Genomic DNA, 6,008 nt, shown 5'->3' on the forward strand with positions numbered 1-6,008 from the left:
GACTAACTCCTGCAAGCAACGAGAACAACCCTGAAAGTCCCTTTCCCTTTGCTTATAGCACACTTACAGTAGATACTCTTACAGTAAAACAGTGACTTATGTGCTTAATGATTTACTTAAATTAAGCCTAAGTGGACATGATACGTGTTCAGGGGTGGCCGTAATAAACCTCCACACACACTTCGGTCCATGAGTAATGAATAAAAATGAGAGGTGCAGGGGGACAAAGGGGGGAAATAAATCAAAAATTTAATAGATCCTCCAAACAAGTTCGCTTGACTGGAAATTGCACGTCAGGTCAATTTTGGGGTGGCGAGGGGGAGGGGTAAATAAATTAAAACGTTTCGAGAGGTTTTAATTCAAATTTAAACGGTGCCCGTGCTGAAAAGCTCACAAATAATAATTTAGAGGGTATTTCGGGATTTGCATATTGTGTACCGTTTACTGAAAACATCCCCGAAATGAGTTGTTTGTTTTATTCAGGGTTGCTTTACTTTCAACCCCCGAAGGTCCTGCTAAGGTCAAGGAGGTAGGGGGGGATGACTCGCTGAGCCTCAATGCTATGGGACCTGGAAGGGATTCCCTGTGGGGATTTGGAAATTCTTTAGAGATAGCGGGGAATTTTAATCTAAATGTTCAGAATTTGATCCCATGTTACTCCATTTTGAACCCACGAATTCCTATAATTCTTTTCAATTATAAATAGTTGTGGAAATCTCAAAATCATGAGACGCCCTGTATATTTTTTTCGCATAATTTCGAGGCAATTTGAGTAAGATTGCCCCCATCCTTAAATTTTCCCAACCGTTTTATTATTATTCTAAATTAAAAAAAAATTGGCAAGAGGTAGCGTTTGAAGCAGGAAATCTGGAATGTTTCAATGCAACACCCTGTATGTATTGAGCTTCTTTGTTTCAATTTTTTCGATTCCCTCGGAGATGCCCCTGATCTATGAAAATTGCAGTAAACCCTATTCTCTGATGTTTAGACGGGTTTAGCAATGCTCTGCTTAAAACCGAATGCGTCAGTAGCGTACCAGGAAGTCGCAAATTTGAATTTGCAACTTTAAAGGTTATGGGTGTAGTAGTTTTATTTATTTTTAAAACGTTTTTACCCTTTTGGACACGCCTCTGGATTTTATTTACGAATTACCACAAATTCAAATTTCGATCCTTTGAAGCCATCAACATTTTTTTAATTTTAAATGGAAGTTTTCAGTGGAATACCAACAAGTCAAGAAGTAAAAAAATCTCTAAACCCCCTTGTCAAGTATACTCAGAAGCGGATCCAGGAGAGGTGTTGGGAGGAGGATTCATAGCAAAGTAGCAGTCCTTGACATCTTTGAGTGGTGAATGGTAAAAGAGTAGGGAGTAATACAGATGTGCGTATTATGTAGGGTTGAGCCAAATTTTACCCTCAAATAATAAAGTTGATATTCACATTCGTTGCATTTTCTGTTAATTTCTCTGATAATATTTTCTAAAAAAATATATAAAATAGGATGACTTCGCGGTGGGAGAGGACTTGCCCCTAACACCCTCCCTGAATGAACTTCTGAGTTATAATCCCTTTGTTCAGTCTAACGACCCAAATGATCGATTTTGAGGAATTTAACAATTTTCATCTTAAAATCCAGTACGTCAGTGGCGTATTAAAATGTTACACTTTCCAATTTATAGCTCCCCTAAGAAGTCCTACGTATTTTTAGGTTTTTGTCTACTCTTTCTGAGACGCTTCTGGATTTCGATAACTATGTCAAGTTGAAATTTACACTAATTTTGACTATATTTGTCTCAATCTCTAATCAAAGGGTTTTCGCGTAATATTCCCTTTCGCGTAATGTAACCTTCGCTCTGGCAAATGGAGCTAAATATCGGTTGTAACAACTCTGCTCAACGCTCCAACATCTTAACGCTTAAGGTAAATTTGGGTTTAAACCCCAAGGGCAGATTAAGAATCACTTTTAAGGAGCTGTGTCAAAGCGAACCCTAAAGCCACGTGCACGTTAATTTGACTATCAGCCCGTCAAACTGCGACAATTCATTTGAGCACTTTCTGACAATTTAAAAGCCTCCTTTAAGCCATTCCAACTCAATTACTATTTACATAAGACAACTTAAAGCCAAGAGCTTCTATTAGCTTCTCTTAGTCGTTAAAAGGTTTTTGGAGTAATACAATCTGAATCCATATGGAGACTCTTTGAGGTTTCGGTATTACGAATCTCGTTTCCTAGATGAGAAAGAAAACGGGAAACTTAATAATGAAAAACAAGGAACTCAACCTGGGAAATTTAAATTTGGCTCGGAAAATTGTTGTCGATTCGCCTTGCCGATCGTGCCAGAGGGATGAGCGATGTTAAATCAGTTTTTTAAGTTGTGAAAAGGGAGGATTAACGACTAAATGTGTCCTTGTTTTCAGGGATTTATAGAGGGGTGGGACGGAGGAGGGATGGTTCTTGCACGGGGGAGGCCCCGTTTGTTTTATTGCCCTTTGAGGAAAACAGTTTCACGTAATTAAAACTAATTAAAAATTAATTTTAAAAAAAGTAAATAAATAACTAAAATTTGAGGAAAAAAATATTAGGTCGTGTAGTATGAAATGAGTAGATTCTCGAAATGCCACATTCAACTGCGAATAACCACTCTAAATGTATATTTGGACTTGACTTTTTTATGTGGAAAAGGCACATTCTTCCTCTTTCGATCAGAGTTTAAAGTGTTAAAAATTATTGAAAACTTTTATTTTTATAAAAATTTTTGTGCAGCCATGCAAAATAGTGAAATTCGTGTGTTAATGAAATATGAGTTCCACCGTGGAACCACAACAGCTCAGACGGCTCGCAATATTAATTATGTGTTTGGTACTGAAGTCACTTCACAGCAAACAGTATCTCGTTGGTTCATGAAATTTCGTTCTGGCAATTTTGACCTAACAAATGAACCACGTGGACGACCTGAAACTCAAGTGGATAACGATTATCTGAAAGCCGTGGTGGAAGCGAATCCACGTCAAAGTGCAAGCGAATTATCGTTAATATTCAGTGTAACCAAAAAAACAATATTGACTCATTTGGCTGAAATTGGTATGGTGAAAAAGCTGGACAAGTGGGTACCGCATGAGTTGAGCGACATACAGAAAGAACGACGTCTCGAAGCTTGTGTTTCTTTGTTGTGCCGGTATAGTAACGATCCATTTTTGAATCGGATTGTTACTTGTGATGAGAAATGGATCCTATATGACAATATCAGACGTTCATCGCAGTGGTTGGATCAAGATGAACCACCAAAACATTGTGCGAAAAAAAATCTTCATCAAAAGAAGCTTATGGTGTCCGTTTGGTGGTCCAACGCAGGTGTCATCCTTCACAGCTTCATGAAACCTGGTGAATCGATTACGGCTGATGTCTACTGCCGACAACTGATCGAAATGATTAGAAGATGAAGATTAGTCAATCGAAGCGCACCGCTATTGTTGCACGACAACGCTCGGCCACACACCGCACAAGTCACCTTGGCCAAGCTACAGGAGTTGGAATTGGAAACTCTTCGTCATCCACCGTATTCACCCGACTTAGCAGCTACTGATTACCACTTCTTTCAAAATTTGGATAACTTCTTGGTAGGGAAAACATTCAACTCCGACGAGGCTGTCAAAGCTGCCTTCCAAGAGTTTATCGACTCCCGGCCTGCAGGCTGTTACAGCAGGGGGGAATCAATGAACTTCCCGTTAAATGGCAGAAGTGTATTGATAATGGTGGTGCATATTTCGATTGACAATAAAAACATTTCTTATGAAAAAAAAATGACTAAAGTTTCAATTCAATTCTACTCATTTCATACTACACGACCTAATAATTCAGATCAACGTCACAAGTCGTTTTGGGGGATCGAGAGTCAACTCAAGAATCTTACTACACAGATTGTATTCCCCAATTTGGGAATCCAGTCATGCCCGGAGTCTAAGCCACTGCATGATTTTCCCTGGAACGTCGGATATCTCGTATCGGATCTTGATATTGGAGACGAGAGTTCGAACATGGAATAATGAATGGAAATTAAATTGCCCTGGTATCGAGTGCAAAATGCCCTGCTTATCAGCCAATTTATATCCCAAACATATCAAAATTCAGGACCTGGAAAATGATGCAGAGGACAGACACACAGAGGAAAATCTAGGATTTTTTTGCTCGATATTTCAATAATTACTTGATTATGAAACTGCTTGATTTGACTTGATATGAAATGACCGTAAATCCTCCCGTCGTTTGAGCAGACAGTGCAGCCTATTAGCATAACTTTTAGGATACCCTGTATTGAAGCTATAACAAATAGTCATAGAAATATACGGGGGGGGGGGGGGGGGGAGGACAATACTCTGCCAAATAATAAAAAAATAATAATAGATCCATGGTCAAAAACACGCCATTTTCGATATACATGCTGGTAAAGCTTCACATCTTTTCTTATATTTTGCATTTTTTTCACGTATGTTTTAAGTTAAATTTTTAAAATTTCGTACATCTATTTTCTTTAAGACCCTCTATCATAAAATGTCACAATCATCGGTAACCATACACGGGGTGTTGTTTTTTTGGATCATGTACTATTTTATGCTTTGTATCTTTTTTTGGAACATCTTGTATATACCAATCTTAAATTCCTTTTTCAATTCTTTAGGTTTTCGGCATCTTGCAGTATTTTTGTATCTTTCGCCGTTTTCGTAGAATTTGCAAAAATTTCTATCGATGGAAATTAGAATATCAAGGAAGTAAGGAAAAAAATAATCATCCGACTCAGTTAACAACTATCCGAAGCAATTTGTCACATTTAGTCAAATTTGTTGAAATAAAATCAATGTAATCGGAAACACAATTACTAAAACTGTTGAAAATGTCCTTTAAAAGATGTGAAATTTTGCCTCCCTATATACAGGGCATTCCAAATTCAACCTTTACTATTGGAATTTCAGAAACTAGCGGAGATATGAAGAAGTTTAAATAGGGGCAAATTTGCGTAATTTAGCGCTTGACTAAATATCGTTTTTAAGATTTTAATTTTCTGAATACTTCCAAAAATAGCTGAAAAAAAACAAAAATTTTAGATTCCGTTTTTATTTTCTTTAGTGTTATTTGAATAGGAAGCCTAAAACCACAAATACATTTTCGTTGCTGCTTTTTTTCAGGTACACGAGCACGTTTTCACATTTGCCATCCGACTATTTTTCTGTCGAAAAATCCAATGTAGCACCGATAAGAAAAAATAAAGTTGATGATGGTAGCCGAAAGACGAAATGTCGGATGGCAAATTTGATAACATTAGCGTCTAACTGAGGGAAAAGTGACAATAAAAATATGCTTGTGGTTTTGGTCTTCCTTGTTAAATAACTAACAAAAAATTAAAAGAAAATCTCCAATTTTTAATTTTTTTTCAGCTATCTTCGGAAGTACTCGGAAAATTAAAATTTTGAAAGCGGCATTTTGTAAAGCGCTAAAAACCGTAATTTCGCCCCCATTTAAATTTCTTCCTATCTCCTCTAGTTTCCGAGATCTCAACGGTGAGGGTCAAATTTAAAATGTCCTGCATATCGAAAATGTTGAATTTTTGATCATGGGTCTACTAGCATTTTCTAATATTATTTTGCAGGGCACTATGGCTCCCTGAAATATCTCCATGATAACATGTTACACCCTGTATTCAAGGGTTAATAATATTTTTCCATTCAGTTTTCGAGCTGTTTAAACCTGGGACGAGTTTCCTTGAGAGCGATAATAAAACTCGATGCTAAAAGTTTTTTTACCTGCCATGATCCCCATATTACTTATTTTATACCCCCATATGTACCCATACACTTATCCCCATATTATTTTTCCTTACAAAAATCGCTCTAGAATCTCTTGAACAACGGGAATCCTCCTCTATCGATTGGCTCTAGCAACACCCCTTAGCATTAACTTGTCTAGAGAACTTGAGAGAAGTTGTTACAAACGATATTACAAAATTATTGATTGA

Source organism: Euwallacea similis, chromosome 10, assembly GCF_039881205.1.
Source record: "Euwallacea similis isolate ESF13 chromosome 10, ESF131.1, whole genome shotgun sequence".
Lineage (NCBI taxonomy): Eukaryota > Metazoa > Arthropoda > Insecta > Coleoptera > Curculionidae > Euwallacea > Euwallacea similis.